Below are 23,299 nucleotides of genomic sequence, written 5' to 3' on the forward strand. Positions count from 1 at the left end.
TACGTATTACCGCGAGTGAAGCTTGCGCTATGACTTTTCGTAGGGAGTTACAAATTATGGGATACAGTGGTCGAGTAGCTCGTCATAAGCCACACATTTCAGTATTTAACGCTATGTGACACTTGAGGTGGGGTAAAGAGTGAGGCCACAGGACAGTTGACGGCTGGAAACGAGTAGTTTGGAGTGATGTATCAAGCTTCATTAGTTTTTGACAGTCCGATGGAAGGGTTTGGGTTTGATGAATGCATTCTAAACGTTACCTACCCTCATGTGTAGTGCCATCAGGTCAGAACGATCGAGAAGGTATTACGTATGTAGGTATTTTAAGTATTTAGGATGTGGCCTCATTATTGTGTTTCAGACTACGCTAAACTTGGAAGGATCAGTTTAATAGGCCACGACAGGAGAATACTAACACGAGTTCTTTACAGACGAATGGAAAAACTGGTGGAAGCCGACCTCGGGGAAGATCAGTTTGGATTCCCTAGAAATATTGTAACACGTGAGACAATACTGAACCTACGGCTTATCTTAGAAAATAGATTAAGCAAAGGGAAACCAACGTTTCTAGCATTTTTAGACTTAGAGAAAGCTTTTGAGAATGTTAACTGGAATATCCTCTTTTAAATTCTGAAGGTGGCAGGAGTAAAATACAGGGAGCGCAAGGCTATTTCCAATTTGTACAGAAACCAGATGGCAGTTATAAAAGTCGAGGGGCATGAAAGGAAAGCAGTGGTTGGGAATGGAGTGAGACTCGGATGTAGCCTATCCCAAATGTTATTCAATCTGGATATTGAGCAAGCAGTAAAGGAAACAAAAGAAAAATTCGGAGTAGGAATTAGATTCCATGGACAAGGAATAAAAACTTTGAGCATCGCCGATGACACTGTGATTCTGTCAGTGACAGCAAAGGACCTGGAAGAGCAGCTGAACGGAATGGACATTGTCTTGAAAGGAGGATATAAGATGAACATCAACAAAATCAAAACGAGAATAAAGGAATGTAGTCGAATTAAATCGGGTGATGCTGAGGTAATTAGATTAGGAAATGAGACGCTTAAAGTAGAAAATAAGTATTGCTATTTGGGGAGCAAAATAAGTGATGATGGTCGAAGTAGAGAGGATATAAAATGGAGACTGGCAATGGGAAGGAAAGCGTTTCTGAAGAAGAGAAATTTGTTAACATCGAGTATAGATTTAAGTGTCAGGAAGTCGTTTCTGAAAGTATTTGTATGGAGTGTAGCCATGGAGTGAAACGTGGGCGATAAATTGTTTAGACAATAAGACAGTAGAAGCTTTCGAAACGTGGTGCTACAGAAGAATGCTGAAGATTAGATGGGTAGATCACGTAACTAATGAGGAGGTACTGAATAGAACTGGAGAGAAGAGGAGTTTGTGGCACAACTTGACTAGAAGAAGGTATCACTTGTTAGGACATAGTCTGAGGCATCAAGGTATCACCAATGTAGTACTGGAGGGCAGCGAGGAGGATAAAACTCGTAGAGGGAGACTAACAGATGAATACACTAAACAGGTTCAGAAGGATGTAGGTTGCAGTAGGTACTGGGAGATGAAGAAGCTTGCACAGGATAGCGTAGCATGGAGAGCTGAATCAAACAATTCTCTGGACTGGAGACCACCGCAATAACAACAACAGATTTTACAGAACTGTGTACTGCGTACGGTAAAGGGTACGAGAGGATGATTCTTTGCATCTGCATGTCGATACATGAAGCCAGTGGAATACCTTTTGGATGAGTCACAGCTTCGACTTCGTCCCAGATCCGTGCGTCTAATTTCACCACCTTCTCTGGCTTTGGCATCTGAAGTAGTTTTGACTGCCATTCCTCCACGGACCTTATGACTCCTTACTAATTCCAAACTGAGTTCAAGCCATCACAGGGGCGAAGAAACGACACGCCCTTGCGTTTACTTCCACTACTGTGGGTACAGATACATTTGATCAGATAGCTCAGTAATTGAAACTTGGTCCCTTGCCGAAGTGTAGAGCCCTGATATTCTTTCGATTACAGCCATAATCCTTCCCTCACCACAGTACCGACAAAAATTCCAAAGAAACTGACGGTTGTAACGAGAAACTACAGAATAGAAAAATTACGCTTGATTTAACGTATGGATCTCAATGTTTCGCACATTCCTTCAGAAGTAATTGTTCTCTTGTTTTTTCCGAATCACTTTCTATACAATTCGTGGAAGAGTTATCTTTTTACTACACTTACAACGAAACGAACTGATTTGCTATCATAACTACCGTTTTTCGCCTCTCAAACAATAGATTGACACATGACCAATGAAGTTCCCACATCAAACATTTCACACACAAAAAGGCCAAAACAGGAAGAAAGCGAATAAAAAGGCGAATATGATAAACATTTTCGTATGGGACGTGGAAGTGCGTCTTTCAACCTGCGACAACATGAGACAAAACATACAAATCTTCAAGACATGCAAAATACAGAGATACTAACACCCACTGAAGTTGGCTTTCACATCTAAGCAAAGGGCATCTGTGGTAAATAATGCCAACACTACAGCATGAAAGAGCGTTTCCCTCCGAAGCTAACGGTTATAGCTCTGTGACACGAACTGGTCAGTCCAACAGTCTTACTGATTCGGAAGTAGTTTTATATATTACGATACTGGTTTAACATAACGCCCTTGAATAAACGAGTATTTTTCAAATATTCAGACTTACACGATTTTACTTTCAGTCATTGAAAACACTGTGCATGTCACAAGTTCTCGCTAGTAATCTGAAACGAAGTACCGGTACTTTTAAATTCAGATTACATTGCCTGATCTAGAATCGCCGTTGCCACCCTAGCTTCGTACACAAACATATTTATCCAAATTACTTCTTAGCTATGTGATTGTAATTGATGTGAAACGCATGTGACAGGTGAAGTGAAGCTGAGCATGGGGAATGGTTATCAGTAATACTCAAAGTGACTTTCTCGTGAAACAATCACACACGAACGAAAACTATGGGCTATTATAAAAACGCTTCCGTGGAATTTGCATGTAATTTTGATGATGAAAACGATTTCTAATATTCTCATGAAAGTTTCATTTAGGGACTGCAGTAGATTCTTATCTTGCAACCGATAACCTGACACTGTTCTGTCTACATGCAAGAATACCTAGCTGAAATAAATCACTACAAATAACTTCAGGGCAGTCTGACTTTCTATCTTATTTTTCAAACTTTTTTTTGCAAAGTGAACTTTTGTTTCTTTTCTGTAAGTACAGTTCACTCTTTAAGCAACAGTGCAGTCGTGACAATTCATGATTTGCCGAATCTACATTTTCTTCCATTAATGGGGATAAGCTTCACGAAATATTTTTAAATGAGTAAGAAAATACTTCGCAGTTCCTTTTGATGACACAGAAGAAATTTGAGTTAACATGGACGACAATCTCTTTATAGGACTGTAATTTATCATAAAGTTTACTTTTACCCACTATGTTAGGATTAACGTAACATTTACGCTTTGCTTTCAAACTGAAATACTTGTTCGCCACAGATCTACCCACTAATACGATCTCTGGTAGCCAAAGAACATGTCACTCCTATGTTTAGGCATGCAAAGATGCTCAAAGTGGCAAACATTCGGAACAACTGTGATTGCTGTTGATATTTACATACACCAAGTGGCAAACATATCAGACAAATTGTAATTCCTCATAATATACACATTATTTTTCCTAATATAGATACCTTGCGATATTATTGGCATTACGATATAGATGGGACGTATGGCGACAATACGTTAGCGTTCGCAGAATTGCGATATACTGATGCACTATAATAAATTCAACATCCCGTTGAAAAGTAGTCTCCCCCATTCTATTGAAAAATTGCTTTATGATGCGTGTAGTACTACACTGGGTTATGACTCATATAGAATAGCAACGATGTATTCTCAGCTGGAGGTCAGCTTTTGTAATACGTGTGTCTGTGAGCTACGTTTCCATTAGTTTCTGAGTAGACTTTGTCTGTCCTATGTCTTGCTTAACCCTACACTATAGTTAATGCGGAGAACAAGTTAACAGTCTCAAACTTTTTGTGAAGTCGGATTATTTAAATATGAAGAAAACACAAGTTGCAGGTGAATCAATTACTAAATTCGTAACTGGATTTTTAACGGAATCGGGCGTACGTACGATATTACAGCAGTTAATAACTACGTAGATGGTGGGTGCTTTGCGTCAACGATACAAAACGCTATGTTTCCTAGATTAAAAGCGTCATGGTGCATCTTTGCAATGCAGAATAGCAGGCATTATGCGTTGTATATATACGAAAAGTCCTTGGTAGGTTGCTGAAGATGTGCGACACCAGATGTCTAACAACCACATGTCTCGCAATTTCCCAATTCTGGGCACGGATCTGCTGTGGAATTGCGTCCCAGATGTGGTCCATCGGGCTCAGATCAGGCAAATTTCGTGGCAAATACGTCAACTTAAGTTCATTACGATTCTCCTCGAACCACTGCAACATGATTCTGGCAGTGTGACAAACAAAGTTAGCCCGCTGGCCGAGACCAGCACAGTAGGGGGGAACATCAAGTAAGACGAGAAGCAGGTTGCCGCGATACATCTAAATCTACATGACTACTCTGCAATTCACATTTAAGTGCTTGGCAGAGGGTTTATCGAACCATAATCATACTATCTCTCTACTATTCCACTCCCGAACAGCGAGCGTGAGAAACGAACACCTAAACCTTTCTGTTCGAGCTCTGATTTCTCTTATTTTATTTTGATGATCATTCCTACCTATATAGGTTGGGCTCAACAAAATATTTTCGCATTCGGAAGAGAAAGTTGGTGATTTAAATTTCGTAAAAAGGTCTCGCCGCGACGAAAAACGTCTATGCTGTAATGACTTCCATCCCAACTCGTGTATCATATCTGCCACACTCTCTCCCCTATAACGCGACAATACAAAACGAGCTCCCCTTCTTTGCACCCTCTCGATGTCCTCCGTCACTCAATCCATAGTAGTGTTGATGTCCTCAACCGCTGCCATAAATGAAGCCCATATGAATGTCCTCGACATCATGTTACTACAGCCACAGTCGTGGGTGGTGACAAATTTGCGCACGACCAGTGACCTCGTATAAAGAAAAAAAGGTGGGTCATCCAGCCAACCGACAGGTTTCATTCATCTACGATCCACTCTCAACGCAAATACAACTAACTAAATGGTTCGTAGGGACAGTCTGTGAAGATACATCACCAGCGTGTGCTGGACGATGTGCTGCCAAATAGCTGTGCCTGCACCAGCATTGTGCTCTGTTGCCAAATCCGCCACAGATCGCCGCGTACCTTGCTGTAGACACAGTGTCGCGTACGTTTGGTTCCACTCTCCCACAACCAGTTCCCACAGATGTCGACGAAAGCAGGACGTGACCAGAAGCCCACTTAGCTGTTTCTTGGATGCCCTATCTCAGTAACCAGGCCATAACAATCTTCTCTTCTTGAAAGTCACTTATGAGAGGGATTGTTTTTATTTGCGGCCGAATCGTTACCAGAATGATTCCCCATTCGTCTCTTCGCTGCTTATAAACACATTCGTAACACAGTCACGTCCCAGCATACCACAGGGTGGCATTCAGTCTCAGTATTCTGGTGACGTTTTGGCTGATCACTGTATTAAATGATTTTGCTACTGAATCACAATTGATTTACAACACTTTACCCGTTGGTACTTGCCCATTTAAAAACCGTTTGTATCCAGGTGCTTTAAAATAATTTACACAACTGCAGAAAGAAAACAGACAACTGTCTTTCCATTTAGTATTGAACTCGTTTATATCGTCTTATCGGAATCTATAGTTCTTTCAATAAAACAAGCTGTCCACCTTTGGACACAGATCAAGCAGCCTGAAAATTTGGCGAGAGCTGAATGAGCGCACCATACTGTAATAGTATATAGTATGCGAGTAATCGTGAATTTTTCCATGTATAATCTTCTAATAACACTTATACATCATCATCAACAACACCATAGAAACATAAGCGTCTGACAATTACATAGTTGTTGCTGAATTTTGTCATGTTGAGAAATTAGAAGGGGCGGTTTATGTTTCACTTGGCAAAAGACTTTGAAAAGCCAAACTTGCATAATTTCGTCTTTATTTTTGACCGGTTTCGACAGATGTAACTGTCATCTTCTGTTCTGTAACATAATACATACACATGTCATACGTATATATTCTGCCATGACATGCGACGCAATACTTTAGAAAAACTTGGTTTGACATTACAAAAACCAGAACTGGAAACTAAACATATAGATACTGTAAAACAATTTTCGTTACAAAACATGATCATTGTGAGCAAGAACCTCATGCTATGTTTTCATTATAGTGTACAAGCACAGCTTTATACTAACGTTTGACAAAAAAACAATCATTTATACTGAAAAAGCAAATCGTTCACATGACTATGAAGGTACACATAGCGCTCACATGTAGTGTTAACTTCTAAAAATCACAATACACAGTAATATGTACATCGGCATATCTGTTTACGTTTCTCTGATGTGTTATACAAACACTGTGGATCTACCGTAGACGAGATATACAGTGCAACTCTATGGTGGTGTAGCAAAGATAAAGGATATACAGTGCGTTCCAGCCACTACATGGCTCTTACATAAGTATCGTAAAATCGGAGCATAAACTACTCTCTTAATGGATTTAAGCTTTCTAACTCAGATAGTTTACCACAAATTCAGTGTCTCTACCTGTAAGGAAAATGAAGACTTAACGGAGATGAGGGGAGACAGAAACTAGCCAGCGGTATGTATGTGAAGTGCTTTTCGCACTCTGGCCACACCAATAAGTATCAACTTACGCAAGTATATGAGAACAGTTTCGTGGTAACAATGGGCGATGGTGATATATTTCTCTTATTTTACTGAGTGTAAATAATTTAGGAATGTAAACTGGACTATTTTGCATCATTGTTATTGTTAGAGTTTTAGGGGGGTGGCATGTATTTAGATGATAAGTAACAGAAACATGCTGTTGTAATCTGTTGTGCTGTGTGTTAATGGACCATGTACTGCCATCGATTGGGAGGGAAAATAACGTAAATGCCCTTCCCTCGAGTTTCGTTACCACCAGAAACAACAACCAGTAAGGTCCAGACCAACACGCCAAATACAATTTTTCTGGGGTGAAGCAGAAGCAGCAAGGTATTAAATGGATATTATGATGCCATATTCGTACTTTGGTGCTTTTACATGATTGGCATGAATTATATTTACCCCGTATTCACTCCAGAGACAGAGATTGTGACTTCAAACATCGCTTCTTTGTTGTTGAATGAAAATGTGCTTCAAAGTACGAGGTCTGACTGTACTGACCGATAATATTAGTACACTTGAGTGCATTTTTCACATCTGGAATAAGTGACACAAACCCGACAGGTTCATGAATATGACTGAATTCGGAACGTATGTACCAGAATACCATGAGTGGACCGAGCGAGATGGCGCAGCGGTTTGCACACTGGACTCGTAGTCGGGAGGACGACGGTTCAATCCCTCGTCCGGCCATCCTGATTTAGGTTTCCCGTGATTTCCCTAAACCACTCCAGGCAAATACCGGGATGGTTCCTTTGAAAGGGCACGGCTGACTTCCTTCCCAGTCCTTCCCTAATCTGATGAGACCGATGACCTTGCTGTCTGGTCTCCTCCCCCAAACAACCCCCCGACACATGCATGAGTGGTATCATAATTGCCCGTGTTGTTACGACTGTTGAACGAAACTGAAGTGGCAACAAGATAATCTTTCATGCTTCTTGAAGTTCGCCAATCGTGGTTTAACATCTCCACTCGAACTACCAACCATCATTTTGAACGGGTTGCATCTCGGTTTCTTGAGACGCTGCCTGCAACAGATGTAACAATTGCGAGTGAAGAACTGTATTTACATTGTTTTGATGGATCTAGGTATAAGGGTACTTGTTGACGTCAAACTTGTAGTTTAAAAAGCTGTTATTGGTCCTACAACTTTGATTCTACATCTACATCTACATACATACTCCGCAATCCACCATACTATGCGTGGCGGAGGATACCTCCTACCACAACTAGAGTCTTCTCTCCCTGTTCCACTCCCAAACAGAACGAGGGAAAAATGACTGCCTATATGCCTCTGCACGAGCCCTAATCTCTATTATCTTATCTTTATGCTCTTTCCGCGAAATGTAAGTTGGCGGCACTAAAATTGTACTGCAGTCGGCCTCAAATGCTGGTTCTCTAAATTTCCTCACTAGCGATTCACAAAAAGAACATCTCCTTTCCTCTAGAGACTCCCACCCGAATTCCATAACACTCGCGTGATGATCAAACCTATCAGTAACAAATCTAGCAGCCCGCCTCTGAATTGCTTTTATGTCCTCCCTCATTCCGACTTGATAGGGATCCCAAACGCTCGAGCAGTACTCAAGAATAGGTCGTATTAGTGTTTTATAAGCGGTCTCCTTTACAGATGAACCACATATTCCCAAAATTCTACCAATGAACCGAAGACGACTATCCGCCTTCCCCAGAACTGCCATTACATGATTGTCCCACTTCATATAACTCTGCAATGTTAGGCCGAAATACTTAATCGACGTGACTGTGTCAAGCGGTACTCCACTAATGGAGTATTCAAACATTACATGATTCTTTTTCCTATTCATCTGCATTAATTTTGATTTATCTATATATAGAATTAGCTGCCATTCTTTACATCAATCACAAATCCTGTCCAAGTCATCTTGTATCCTCCTACAGTCACTCAACGACGACACCTTCCCGTACACCACAGCATCATCAGCAAACAACCGCGCATTGCTATCCACCCTATTAAAAAGGTAATTTATGTAGATAGAATACAACAGCGGACCTACCTCACTTCCCTGGGGCACTCCAGATGATACCCTCACCTCCGATTAACACTCACCATCGAGGACAACGTACTGAGTTCCGTTACTTAAGAAGTCTTTGAGCCACTCACATACTTGGGAACCAATTCCATATGCTCGTACCTTGGTTAGGAGTCTGCAGTGGGGAACCGAGTCAAACGCTTTCCGGAAGTCAAGGAATATGGCAACCGTGTGATACCCTTCATCCATGGTTCGCTAGGTATCATGTGAAAAACGGGCGAGTTGCGTTTCGCAGGAGCGATGCTTTCTAAAGCCTTGCTGATGCATGGACAGCAACTTCTCTGTCTCAAGGAAATTCATTATATTCGAACTGAGAATATGTTCGAGGATCTTGCAACAAACCGATGTTAAGGATATTGGTCTGTAATTTTGAGGATACCGCCACTTTGCAGTAGATCGCAGTAGCAGCAGCAGGTGGTGTAGGACGTACACGTTATACAGAAAAGTCTAGGCCTTTGCATACGTAACTATATCAAAATATCGCTCGATTTCTGATTGTATCATTAAGTTATTATCTAATGACGATATCAACCAACTTGCGAGCACCATTCTCCTCATTTCCGCGAAGTTTACGTTTTCTGCTTTGAAATGTAGAAATCTGTGGTTGAGGCTCATAAAATGCAGTACAGCACGTATGATAAGGCACCTATTAGCGAAAGAATGTGCAGAGAAGTGTTTCGACACTTGAAGAACCTTCAGTTTGAAATCGAAGTCTGAACGTTTTCGTAGTTATTGAAACCGAGTGAAAAATCATAAGAGATCGTTATGGAAAGCAGTTATTGGCTTTGAACCTAGCACTGAGAGACAAATGGCCACAATATAGCCATAGACCTTAAAACGTGATTTTCCGTCATCATAATGCTCGGCACCATATTGCAAAACGCTCCAGGCGTACTTGTAAACATTGAAATGGGAAGTCCGACACCACCCGCCGTATTCATTACTCCCTCTGACTAACACTGGTTGCGGTCAGTGGCACAGGGCTTGGCTTACCAGCACTTCCGGTCGCATAAATAAATGCAAAATTGGACAGAGTCTCCTCAAAACATGGCCAGTTCTTCCGTCACGGAACTCGCATGCTGCCCAAAATGTGCAAAACATTAGTGGCCAGCGAGGGACAATCGTAAATTTTGGTAACATTTTCACAATAAAACCTCGAACTTCGAGAAACAACGGAGAACCGGAAGTTGTAGACCTAATACATTATTTTGGGGCAATAAATTTTTCATATGAGGAAGTAGAACGCTGGTACAACTCTAAATTGTATTTCTGAAATCAGTTACTGTTTTTTTTTAACACAATTCAACTGGCAGCAGATCGGCACAAAGCCAAAGTCGTGGCCCCTAAAGAAATTACCACTTTTGCAACGTACTTTTAACGTCCGTGATGCACCGGTTACGTTGTGTGAGCTATTTCATGTCATATTATAGTCTGAAACTTGGTAAGTGGTATATCTGAACGTGGTAACAGTGTTTGGCAAGTACATAAAGAAATATTTCATTCGTTTCCGAAATGTACTGGAAGGACTAAAACCAGCACGATTTGTAATGAGCTTAGGAAAGTGATACTCCGTGAAGTCTAGGATGTCATCAACAAGAGGGATTTCGACTGGAGGCTCGGCTACTAGCAGCGGCGCAAGGCCTCAGCAAGGAAAGAGTTTTCCAGACCTATCAATCTATTACCAAATGTTCGTGGCTAACATCACGAAGATCTCAAAGCCACTGACATAGCTGGAAGAGTAGCAGATGAAACTTCACTCGACTTCAGGGTGCAATGTGGCATTAAACGTGTGAAGGGTCTTCCTATGTAGGATACTGCCCACTAGACTCAATCAAACGAAATTCATCCTGTCGTGCGATACAAGCAATCTTTGTTTGGGGCGTGTGATACGCTAACAGATGCATATAATAGAACATCAGATGGTGCACCCCCCTCGAAGCTAAACTGACATGAGCACAACTATACCACTTCATAAATAGAAATGCTAAGTCTAGTAAATGCAACACCGTATCTTCCTTCCGTTTATCATGTCCTTTCCAATCCGTGCATGGAATTTCTACCTTCACACTCACATTCGGTATCGCAGAACCCACCTCACCTATTGCACTCGTAGCATTACATTCCATCCACATGTGTCTCACTCGTCCGCCACTTTAGCATCCCACTACGATATGAAAAAATTCCTCACTATCTAACTAGTGTGACAGAATCAATCACTGGTAAAGCTCACGGGGTCTATACAACTACATATGCTGCCTTCGGGGACTCTTCATTTACTTGGCGCAAGCCAATTTCTGCTTTTCCCTTTGGCAAATGTGTCGAGATCAAGCTACTCCGTTTCGTAAATGGTGACGACTTTTCCACTTCCATTACGACTTGGCATTTGCTCTGCTTATCTGATAAGCGAACGCCTCAAGATCTCAACTGATTTTGTGCCTGATTGTGTTTAGTCGTTCATTGTAGCACTGACGCCGGTAGCACAAGACAACGCCCCAGCTTCTGTTTTAGATTTCAAGATGGCCTAATTCTACGTAAATCGATAACTATAGTAAAAAGACGCGATCTAGCTTGCGTTGGCTGCCGCTCGTGGCGACTGTAGTGAGTGACTAAGGCTGGCCCTTTTGTAACTGCCTTCACGTATGAGTAACACTGCATTTCACTTGAATGAGATTTATTGAATAATGCAAAGTTTTCGAGCCTTTCTCTTTGTACGATGTTGGATGAACGCTCTGTCTAGGGTGATGTACTCGCTTTGCAGCTGGAAAATTTAATACAAATTGCATTAAAAGCCAAAAATGAATGAAAACCACCACATCTAGAAACCTGGATTCCACCTTGTTTGGTCTGTAATGAATACAGAGTGGAGGCAATTGAGGAACTTTCTTACCGTCGAGCCACGCCGGGTACCCGCGTGGTCTTTTGCGCATTGCCACGGTTCGCTTGGCTCCCCCCTGTGGAGGTTCGGGTCCTTCCTTAGGCATAGTCATGTGTGTTCTCGTTAGTTTAAGTTAGATTAAGTAGTATGTAGGCCTAGTGACCGATCACCTCAGCAGTTCGGTACCATACGAACTTACCACAAATTTCCAGTTTTATTACGGAGGTATTGCAAAGCCTTATTATTAAAATTTACAATGGAAACTTGATCTCCAAGATCACAAGACCTCAGTCCGCTAGATTTACTGTCTACGACCATCTCCAGAATGGAGTTTACAACACCCCCTTTGATAGTGGTGGAGAACTGGAGCAGGGAACTGAACAGTGTTGACACGCTTTGCGATACAATCGGCGGGTCTTTGAAAGAATACATAAATCACTCTGGAGACGAGTGGGCGCAGTACTTCATGTAACTGCCAGGCGATGCATCGAGTACTTCCTATCACAGGTATAAGTATAATAACGAGCCAAAACATTATGACCACGAGCTTAATAGCTTGTTTGTCCGTCTTTGGAACGAAATACATCACTGACTCAAAGTATCAGGGATCCGACACTTTGTTGGCAGGTTTGTGGAGGATTGTGGCATTAGACGCACAGGTCATGTAATTCGTGTAAATAACGATCGGGCGATTTCCGAATGCGGAGATGGCATCCGATGGTGATCCAGATTGCTTTCATAGGATCTACTTACATCAGGCACATTTGGTCGCCGAGAGAGCAAAGGGCGTTCACTGAAATGCTTGCCACTGTAGCACGATTCTGGCTAGTAGACACGGGCAAGTATCCTGCTGAAAGATGACATCGCCGTCGGCGAAGACATCAAGCACCAAGGTATGCTGGTGGTCCGCAGCTGTCATGGTGTCTTCGATTACTACCACAGGTCCAATGCCAGACCAGAAGAATGTCTTCCATAGCACAAGACTGCTCCCACCAGCCTGCGTCCTCGGCGTGCTGCACGTTTCGAAATGCCTTCATCTCGATGGCGACGTTTGTGGAGATGAGCATCGAAATACTGTTGTAAGATGTGATTCACACCAAGAGACGACACGTTTCTATTGATCGACAGTCCAATCCCGTCGGGACTTCGCTCAGTACTGACGTATGGGCGGTCTGCTGTGGAGTTCCGTTTCCACTAGCATTGTGCTCTTTTGACAGAGATGCCACAGGTAACAATCAAGCCTTCTTTATAGAGGAGACAGACCTCTGAACCCCACGTTGTGTGAAGAGTCGTGGAGACCCAACCATTTAGCGCCTAGTGACAGTTTCAATGTCCTTCCATCTCTCTCTGTAGATGCTCACGGCAGTAGCACGTGAACATTCGACCAGCTTCGCCGTATTCGAGACTCTCGTTCACAGGCTCTACATAACAAGAATCCGTTCTTTGTCAGACTCGCTTAGCTCAGTGGATTACTCCCTTTGCAGCCCATATCTTCGCTAGAGTAGTCCCCTGTCGGTGTCTGCTCCGATTACGTACTTTTGTGACCGGGTAACGTGTCCGCAAAGTCAACAGACGGCATCCAGCGTTGCGGTGGGTAGTGATCATATTGTTTTGACCCATCAGTGTACACATAACAGTAACATGTAACTTGCTGAAGTAGCACTATTTTCTTGTTTAGGTAGGCCATTGGTTTCAATTAGATGCAGACTTAATCTAGAAATTTCACATTTCAAATATCTTTCTACTAAGTAGATCACTATCTCATTCGGAAGTAAGCTTCTGACTGTAACAGGAGCCATGTTTAACTGAATATTTTAGTTTTTATAACCTATGATTTCCGGCCTGTTAATTTTCTGTGTTCGTTTCCGTACAACATGTGTATGATAACACGTAGTATCACATCCCGTAAATAACAATACGTTGGCAAATTTTGAGAATCGTATGTGAGAAAGCATGCCTGTCGTATCAAAAATACATTTTTGATTTGTTGCACCATTTTCTTGGTAGACCACTTATCACTCACAACACACGCATCCGACTGCACAACACATTTATGTTGCAGTAACAAAAAATAGGTTATACTAGTAATGTTAATGTAAGTAATTTTAAATACCAGTGTGTACTACTCTTATTAACAATAAAGACAAACACACAATTTTGTGGTCACGTGCGTGTAGCTGCCTCTGCTTTTACACGTCGTCTCTCTACAGAATATAACGTCTAAGCACGTCCTTTAGGTGATATATGTTCATGTAGTTTCGTTATGATTATATTTATGTGTAGGGAAGCAGAGGACACCTTGTACCGTTAAATGTTTCTAATATGGACTAGGAAACTAGTTGTTAAGAATATCTTACTTACATTACCTATTGCATTATGTAGACTTGGAAACAGAGCTACCATATACACAGTCTTCCGAACTGTCTCTTCCCACGTGGAGCGAAACATTTTTCAAATATGTCACGTGTATCACTGACGCAGTAAAAGTGATATAAAAACAATTGTGGTATGCAACGCAACGCGATGTTTACTAACTGTGTTGCCCATCTACTGTGCATGGTATTGTAATTGCAGACATTTTGAAATGGTAACGTGCCTAAATTGATTGTAATGTAATACACAAGCATGGTAAAATAAAGTCATTTTACAAACAGAACTGATAGCCCATGGCTATGGCACCATTTTAAAATATTCTTTGATCCTTTACAAGTTTTTTCGAGACTGTGGGCCCACACATGGAGAAATTAACTGTGATGCACCTCGACAGGTAACATTGAATTACTGGTACAGCTTTTCTTACGCTTTACTTAAACGTTTATGTCTACATTTTCCGCTAAACATCTGCATGGCATTTCGCCATCGTCGAAGTATCAGTATTTACAAGAAATTCCAATCTCACGTAAATTACAACCACTGTTTACACTCTTTTCTTGTACAAACACAGGTAATGTTTAGCCTGATTAGAATGATAAGCTTGCTACCTTCTGTTACAATGCTTAAACTTGTAGCCCCCCTCGCACCTCCCTTCCCCGCCAAGCACGACAAACCACCGCTCTTCTCATATGACTCGATTCGCCACAACACTACTACGCCGCAGGTCGAGGCAGACGGGCCATATCGAAAGCTCATGTTGAGACTTCTGTTCTGCCCATACATCCCTCCAAGCTTCATAGGTTGTTGCTGGAGAAAGAGCCTGAATTGATGAACGCAGTAACTCTTACCAAATGGTCTGAATTGCTCACTGCGAGTTACTGAAGGGCAAAACACACATCAAGTGGCTCAAAGCGTGCTGGCTGTTCACGAACGATGCTAACTCGATCAGGTTTCAGATTTAAGAAAAGATTTCGCGTCAGTTAAAGCAGAGAAGTTATATGGCTCCTTCTGTGGAACGCACGCTGCTAGGCAATTGTAAATAAATGATATAAGGAGATAACTGATGTTACCTCACGTTTTGCTTGTTGTTTTCAAAGTTCAAAGGAGTAAAAAGCGGTCTGACAAATATGATACTTTCAAGAGTAATGAGAGAATTTACCAGATAGTTCCGAGTACGTCTTGGTGATAATAGGAGAACAAGAAGACGTACGACTACTACACCATCTCACAGTTCTCTGTATGATATGACAAAACAGAATCAGGGGCTGAGACGGTTCTGCGACCGGGTGGGCTGCACATTCCTCGACTTGCGCCATAGGGTGGTGGGGTTTCGGGTTCCGCTGGATAGGTCAGAAGTCCACTACACGCAGGAAGCGGCTACACGGGTAGCAGGGGCTGTGTGGCGTGGACTGGGCGGTTTTTTAGGTTAGATGGCCTTGGGCAAGTACAGAAAGGGCAACAGTCTCAAAGGGTATGGGGCAAAGTCAGGACATGCGGGGACCAAGCAGCAATCGGTATTGTAATTGTAAACTCTCGAAGCTGCATTGGTAAAGTACCGGGACATCAAGCGCTGATAGAAAGCACCGTAGCTGAAATCGTTATAGGTACAGAAAGCTGGCTGAAGCACAGAAAGAAAGGATAGATTGCATGCAACCGGTGGTGGCGTGTTTGTCGCTGTTAGTAGTAGATTATCCTGTAGTGAAGTAGAAGTGGATAGTTCCTGTGAAATATTATGGGTGGAGGTTACCCTCAACAACCGAGCTAGGTTAATAATTGGCTCCTTTTACCGACCTCCCGACTCAGCAGCATTAGTGGCAGAACAGCTGCGAGAAAATTTGCATCACGGTGTAGCTTGCTCGCCAGGTTTCGATAGGGTGCGTTTCTGGACGAGGTATCGAATATACTGCTTCCCGCTACTTATACCAACCGTGGAGATCACGAATGTAAAATTAGAGAGATTCGAGCGCGCATGGAGGCTTTCAGACAGTCGTTCTTCCCGCGAACCATACGCGACTGGAACAGAAAAGGGAGGTAATGACAGTGGCACGTAAAGTGCCCTCCGCCACACACCGTTGGGTGGCTTGTGGAGTATGAATGTAGATGTAGATGTAGATGGACGTATTATGACGTTTTCCCTTTATAATTATTTTGTCGTCAAATTGCTCTGTTACTTTTAAGCACGTCTCTAAGAAACCGGATATAATTAACACCATCAAAAACAACGCATGAGTATGTACCATGAATGTCAAAGAGTATCTTTATCGTTACTGAATTAGTTGTGCTACCACACCACTTGAATTTTGTGGAGGACGTCGAAATTTTCATGATGGTTTGCGATATAACTATTTAATTTGTGACTAAATATAAGACTCGCAGCCATAAAAAGAGTGTTATCAAGTTTGTACAAGGTGTTTCAGTGGATACTTCACAGAGCCTGGGATATGTGCCAGGAAAATAGAAAATCCTAATGCTAAGGACAGACAGTGACACTAAAAATTAAATGTGCTGATACATGAAGTTAAGGAACATTAAAGAAAAGAAACTAAGTACTTGTGCATTTCTCATAAAGCTTTTGAAGTAAAGAAACAGATTTGAAAAGTAACGGTGTTTTCCATAAAACCTAGATTTATCTCGTGATAGTATATGATCTGTCAAGATCCGACATAAAATGTCATTCCTCAAAACTGCACAGTGCTAAAGTTTAAAAATGGTCAGTGACAACAGAAGTATGTTATACCGAAGCACCTCTATGTACCTTTCGTAAATAGATGATAAAACCTTCTGCATTCGTAGTGAAGTTTTGCATAATCAAGAGTATCATGAGAAATTACGATACGCACCAAGTAGACATCTGAGAGCAAAAGCGCAATGTTCAGTTATAGCCTACCTCCCGGTAAATGGTAATGAAAGTAAACGCATACGACAAACAGTGGAATTTGTTAGCTCTTTTAAGAATGACTTGAAATTGTCGTAATCATTCAATAGTGTCGTCTTCCATCCCAGATATATATCTATAATATAATGGTTCTGATTACAAATTTGTAAGCCTCCAGTATGAATAATGTGGAGATTTCTGTGACTGGATCGTAGCAACTTTAAAATTATAGCATACCTTAAGTGGGGACATTTTGCTCTTATATTTCGTATATGACTGACATTGTATAGTCAGACTCTTATGAAGAACTTAGTGAAATAGAATCACATAATTATGCTGGAGAAAAATCCCTCGTTTCTGCCCTAGATATATATCTGTGTTAGTTTTCACTATTAACTGTTTGTCCTGGCATCTGTTTGACGAAGCAGAATGATGGGTTTTGGGGACACACTGATGAGATCCACTCATGTGCACTTAGCCGCGGCTATTGCGCTGCATCAGGCAGTAGCTTCCGTTCACAGTGCCTCTATCTAGAGACAATTCATAGCGCCGTAATCACCTGGAATTGTTACGACGAAGTTGTCACTAACTGTCTGATAATGAGCTGTGGCAGCATCGTTTGTCGCTCCTCTCCGCAATGAAATACAGAAAACAATCCTTGCAAATTGTCTCTAATTATAGTATTAAATACGTAAATGGACGGCTTTAATGGTAAGTATGGGAGAGGAAATGGAGAATCACCTTCGAATATTTAACTGTCCTGAAAAAACTAGGATGGAACGCTTCAAGATGGTAAGTTTTCTTCTCTTAGACTTCTGTATTTGAAATGGGAAGAGTAGCGTTACTGCATTTAAGCCCAAATGCTTCAAAAAATAATGCACTTCTGTATTTTAAAGTGTAAGAAACGAAGTTAGTGATCATTGGCGTCAATTTTCCATAGTTACAATTAAACGGTCCGTAGCACATATAAAGACCACTCACACACAAACTAAATAATCTATCCTTTAACCAAGTGGTATTGCTTTCACGTCTATTGCGAAAAGCATGTGCCTGAATTAGAGAAGTTGCTATTATATGAACCGTAAAGCATCTCCAGATTGACCACCAATTCGGCAACCGACAAAGGGGTATGTCCTCTGTAAACTACCTCCACACACAAAATATAGATCTGACGGAAATTTTGTTAGGTGGACCGGAAGATATAAATAAGCACTTCAGGGCAGGCAGTTCTCCATAGATGTGGCGAGACTACGGGCTTCGCATGCTGTCCGGTCCATATGGATCTTCTTCGTGTTATTTGTAACGTTGTCCCATGGCCATATCCGTCGGCTTACTCGTTTCACTATTTGTGAATTATTTATTTTATCTTTGGAGCAGGAAGCCTTTCTTATCGGTACAAAACGGTAGAAAAAGTAATGTTCTCCACTTGTCTTCGAATCGTGTAAACTTAGTTATTTGTAGTTGTAACAGATTACAGTATGCAACGCGTAGGAACCCAGACAGGAATTTGTCCAAACGAGCGTGAGAGAGCACTTGAAAACGACCCGATTCTGGTCGACGCGCCAATTTATACGTGTTTACCTGACCTGTGGGTTTGTTGCCCTGTAACTTACGTTCATGTCTCGCACTCTAAGGGGGTGTGTCTTACCTGGTGAGTGCAGTAGAGTTTTATAGGCCAAGAGAAAGAAAGAATTCAAGCTTTACTTAATTCCATGTTCTCAATGTCGCACAATTAGATTCCATGTCAAAATTCAAGCTAATATTGATGCCATCAAGTATACGGCTCAGGTTTTACGATAAAGTTCGTTACCTGTAAATGAAGAACGGACCTATCGCACTGGAACTCACTCCGGTAAATAGACAAGTACATTAGAAGCAGCGAATTTAGTTATTAGAAGCGAAATACTTGAATGGTAACAGATACTGACTCTGACTCCAAATATGTCAAATCAGCATTTACACAAAGAAGAAACATTATGGCTACTTAGTGCTATATATTTTTCTTTTTATTTTTATAATGCGAGTTCGTTGTGAAAAGAGTGAGTAGTCTTAAATTGCAAATACAATTTTAACAACAAGTGAATCAGCATATCAAAACCTGCAAATAACAAATTCTTAAAGGCTATTCAGAAAACGTTGAGTGTCAAGGAGTTAATAATGTTATGGGCCTCTAACGATGCCTCCTAACCACGACATGGCTTTCCATTCTAAAATTAAAGCCGTGATACATTCTGTTCTTAAGAAACTCGTGGAGTTTATTTTGTGTGGGGGAAATGAATACAAAAAGTCTCGCGGAACCTTCAGAGAAACGAATATTAATGGATTTATATGAGTCTCACAATCTTGAACAATCCAACAAGAGCACAGAAAATCAAGAGCGCTGTGGTAGACAAAATGTTCAGATATTGTTCTCTTGTTGATGGGGACAGTGCGAGAAAAATTAGTAACTCCATTTCAGATCAAAGTGCACAGTTACTAACTATAGAGGCAGTCAAGCCGGTCATATCTCAATGTAATAAACGCAAGCTTTATTTGCACATCAGACAAATAAAGACAATATAGAGCAACTAATTTCGCTAGAGTTCTACATCACAGACAGGCTGAACATCACGAAGTATACTACACTGCACAATACAGTTAAGGGATCACTTTTTGGAAACCCCGTAATTGAATCGCATTAGGATGCATAAGTTTGAAATTTGGCTCAAACCAGGCTACAATCTTCCTCTGTAATAAAGAAAAAGCGTGGCTTCCTAAGACGCCTTCCTCAGGCTCGGCGATTCTTCAAACAACGAAGTGTCGACACACACGAGAAAAAGGCCACAGCTCAGTAGTTCTAGGTCGGGTTACTACTGTCACAATGGCAGGAAATTTCGCCACATCCCTGAAGAGAGCCGTCGTGAACGTGTCACACGACTGCTAGGTCGTCCTATCCCCTCTCTCTCACGCCTCTTCGAAGAAACACGTCGCCCAGCGTTCAAATCACGTTGTTTTCTCATGGGTGATCCAGGAAAGGTGTGATGAGGTGGCATAAAGTGCGTTTATGAAACCACCACATTGATTCAAATGGTTCTGAGCACTATAGGACTTAACGTCTGAGGTCAGCAGTCCCCTAGAACTTAGAACTACTTAAACCTAACTAACCTAAGGACAGCACACATACATGCCCGAAGCAGGATTCGAACCTGCGACCGTAGCGGTCGTGCGGTTCCAGACTGTAGTGCCTAGAACCGCCAGGCCACAACACCCGGCTAACCACCATATTCCTTGCGTCGTTGATTCCTGCAGATTTCACATTCGGAAACGACAGTTCACAGTGTGATGAGCAGTAGGAAGAAGTTTGTGACAACGCTTAATACTGCTCACACCACACCACCTAAAACATTCCCCCCCCCCCCCCCCCCCCACACACCCCAAAATCCCATCCCCCAGACGATCCAGCCATTCAACACTACTGCTACACCAAGAAGAAATGCAGATGATAAACGGGTATTCATTGGACAAATATATTAGACTAGAACTGACATGTGATTAGGTTTCTATGAAATTTGCAATTTGGGTGCATAAATCCTGAGAAATCAGTCCACAGAACAACCTCCTCTGGCCGTAATAACGGCCTTGATACGCCTGGGCATTGAGTTAAACAGAACTTGGATGGCGTGTACAGGTAGAGCTGCCCATGGATCTTCAACACGATACCACAGTTCATCAAGAGTAGTGACTGGCGTATTGTGACGAGGCAGTTGATCGGCCACCATTGACCAGACGTTTTCAATTGGAGACAGATCTGGAGAATGTACAGCCCAGGGCAGTAGTCAAACATTTTCTGCACCCAGAAAGGCCCGTACAGGACCTGCAACATGTGGTCGTGCGTTATCCTGCTGAAATGTAGGGTTTCGCAGGGATCGAATGAAGGGTCGTAACACATCTTAAATGAAACGTTCACTGTTCAAAGAGCAGTCAATGCGAACGAGAGGTAACCGAGACGAGTAACGAATGGCACCCCATACCATCACGCCGGATGATACGCCAGTATGGTGGAGACGAATACACTTTTCCAATGTGCGTTCACAGCGATGTCGCCAAACACTGATGCGATTATCATGATGCTGTAAACAGAACCTGGATTCATCAGAGAAAACGACGTTTTGCCATTCGTGCATCCAGACTCGTCGTTGAGTACACCATCGCAGGCGCTGCTGTCTGTGATGCAGCGTCAAGGGTATCCGTAGCCATGGTCTCTGAGCTGATAGTCCATGCTGCTGCAAATGTCGTCGAACTGTTCGTGCAGATGGTTGTTGTCTTGCAAACGTCCCCATCTCTTTGCTCAGGGATCGAGACGTGGCTGCACGATCCGTTACAGTCATGCGAATAAGATGCCTGTCATCTCGACTGCTAGTGATACGAGACCGTTGGGATCCAGCACGGCGTTCCGTGTTACTCTCCTTAACCAACCGATTGCATATTCTGCCAACAGCCATTAGATATCAACCAACGCGAGCAGCAATGTTGCGATACGATAAACCGCAATCGCGAATGGCTACAATCCGACCTTTATCAAAGTCGGACGGTACACATTTTCCTCCTTACACGTGGCAACACCCTTGGAACCAACATTGCCCATTTGTTTTACACTTGAAAAATGTACCTGTACAGAGAATTTGACAGCGATTTATCTGAGTGGCCCTCTACTGCTGGTCTAGTGGCTGCCCTCATGAGTTGGAAACGTATCAGAGTGCCACTTAAGTGTGTGTGTGTGTGTGGGGGGGGGGGGGGGGGGGGTTGATTCTCTGTACAGGTACGCTTTTAAAGTCGCAACAAACGTCCACAGATGGCACCGAGAATGTTTTCGAACTCGGTTGCCTTAGACGGACCTTTTGCTATTTTATTCGGACACTTGTCAATGTTGAACTCCATCCCAAGGTTCAGTACAGGAGGCGTCAAAAAAACGTAACGACCCTTTGCTGCTTCGGATCAAGTTCAAGTAGTTTTGACACCTCCCTAGAGACTCCACCCTGTACACCAGAGTGGGAACTACGGTCGCACTAAACTCCAAAGCAGTTACGTAACGTTTAATGTGGTTGCTGGCCCACAATGTCCTTATAGAATAGTTGGGTCGTCCAGGGAGTGTGAGAGCTGTTGAAAGTTGGCAAGAACGTCGTCCAGTTGCTCACTGCACTGTGAACTGTCTTTTTCTACCATGAAATGTGTGCGAATGAACGTCCGAACGACTGTGAGGCTTTTATTGAGTCCCTTTATGTCACCTCTTGAGGCTTTTCCGTCACGACTATGAATCGAGGTATATTGTGTTATTAAAACATTGGGTACTTTGGTTCCCAGCTCCATCACCGAGGCGTCAAAAGAACTGGTGAAATGTGAGCTGGATTAATGTGTCTACCCTCCCATCGTGTGATACATCTGCGATGGCTATTTACGCAATTGTTGTAAAATTCGGTGCCAAGTGACATCGTTAATCCACCCTCCTCATTATATGAGCTACTAAGCTGTGGCCTCCTCCTTATGTGTCGACGCCCTGCTGTTTGAATCCCAAGGATGGCGTCCTAGACCACCAAGTTTCCTCACAAGTGCAGAGGCTGCAGGAATCTCTTAGCCAAATTACAAACATATGCATCGTAATGAGAGACACTTGTAGGATTTCGAAAAGTGATCCTTTTATTGTGCTGCCTCATGTAGATCACTTTCCTTCATTACTCTTTCACATTAAGAATTTGCAGTCAGTTATGGAGTACTGATGTGGTATCATTGGAAGATAGCAGTGCCATATAACAAACAATAACGGGCATCGATAACACAGACATTAGCGACGTCTCGCTGCAATCCGCAACGACGAGTGGGAGAACCTGAAGAATGCAAGCACACCCTTGCGGTTCTAGGCGCTACAGTAAAGAACCGAACGACCGCTACGGTCGCAGGTTCGAATCCTGCCTCAGACATGGATGTCTGTGATGTCCTTAGGTTAGTTAGGTTTAATTCCAAGTTCTAGGCGACTGATAACCTCAGAATTTAAGCCGCATACTGCTGAGAGCCATATTTTTGCAAGCACACTCGCTCAGAACTGCAGCACCCACATGGATGTTCATACACAGCCAAGGATAGAAGTGCTCTGCCCCAGTTCATGACCTCAGCTAAAACAGCCAACGTAATCGAGTACCGGTACGACAAAAGATTTAGCCACCTTTCTGATG

The sequence above is a fragment of the Schistocerca gregaria genome, chromosome 7 (assembly GCF_023897955.1).
Source record: "Schistocerca gregaria isolate iqSchGreg1 chromosome 7, iqSchGreg1.2, whole genome shotgun sequence".
NCBI classification, from domain to species: Eukaryota; Metazoa; Arthropoda; class Insecta; order Orthoptera; family Acrididae; genus Schistocerca; species Schistocerca gregaria.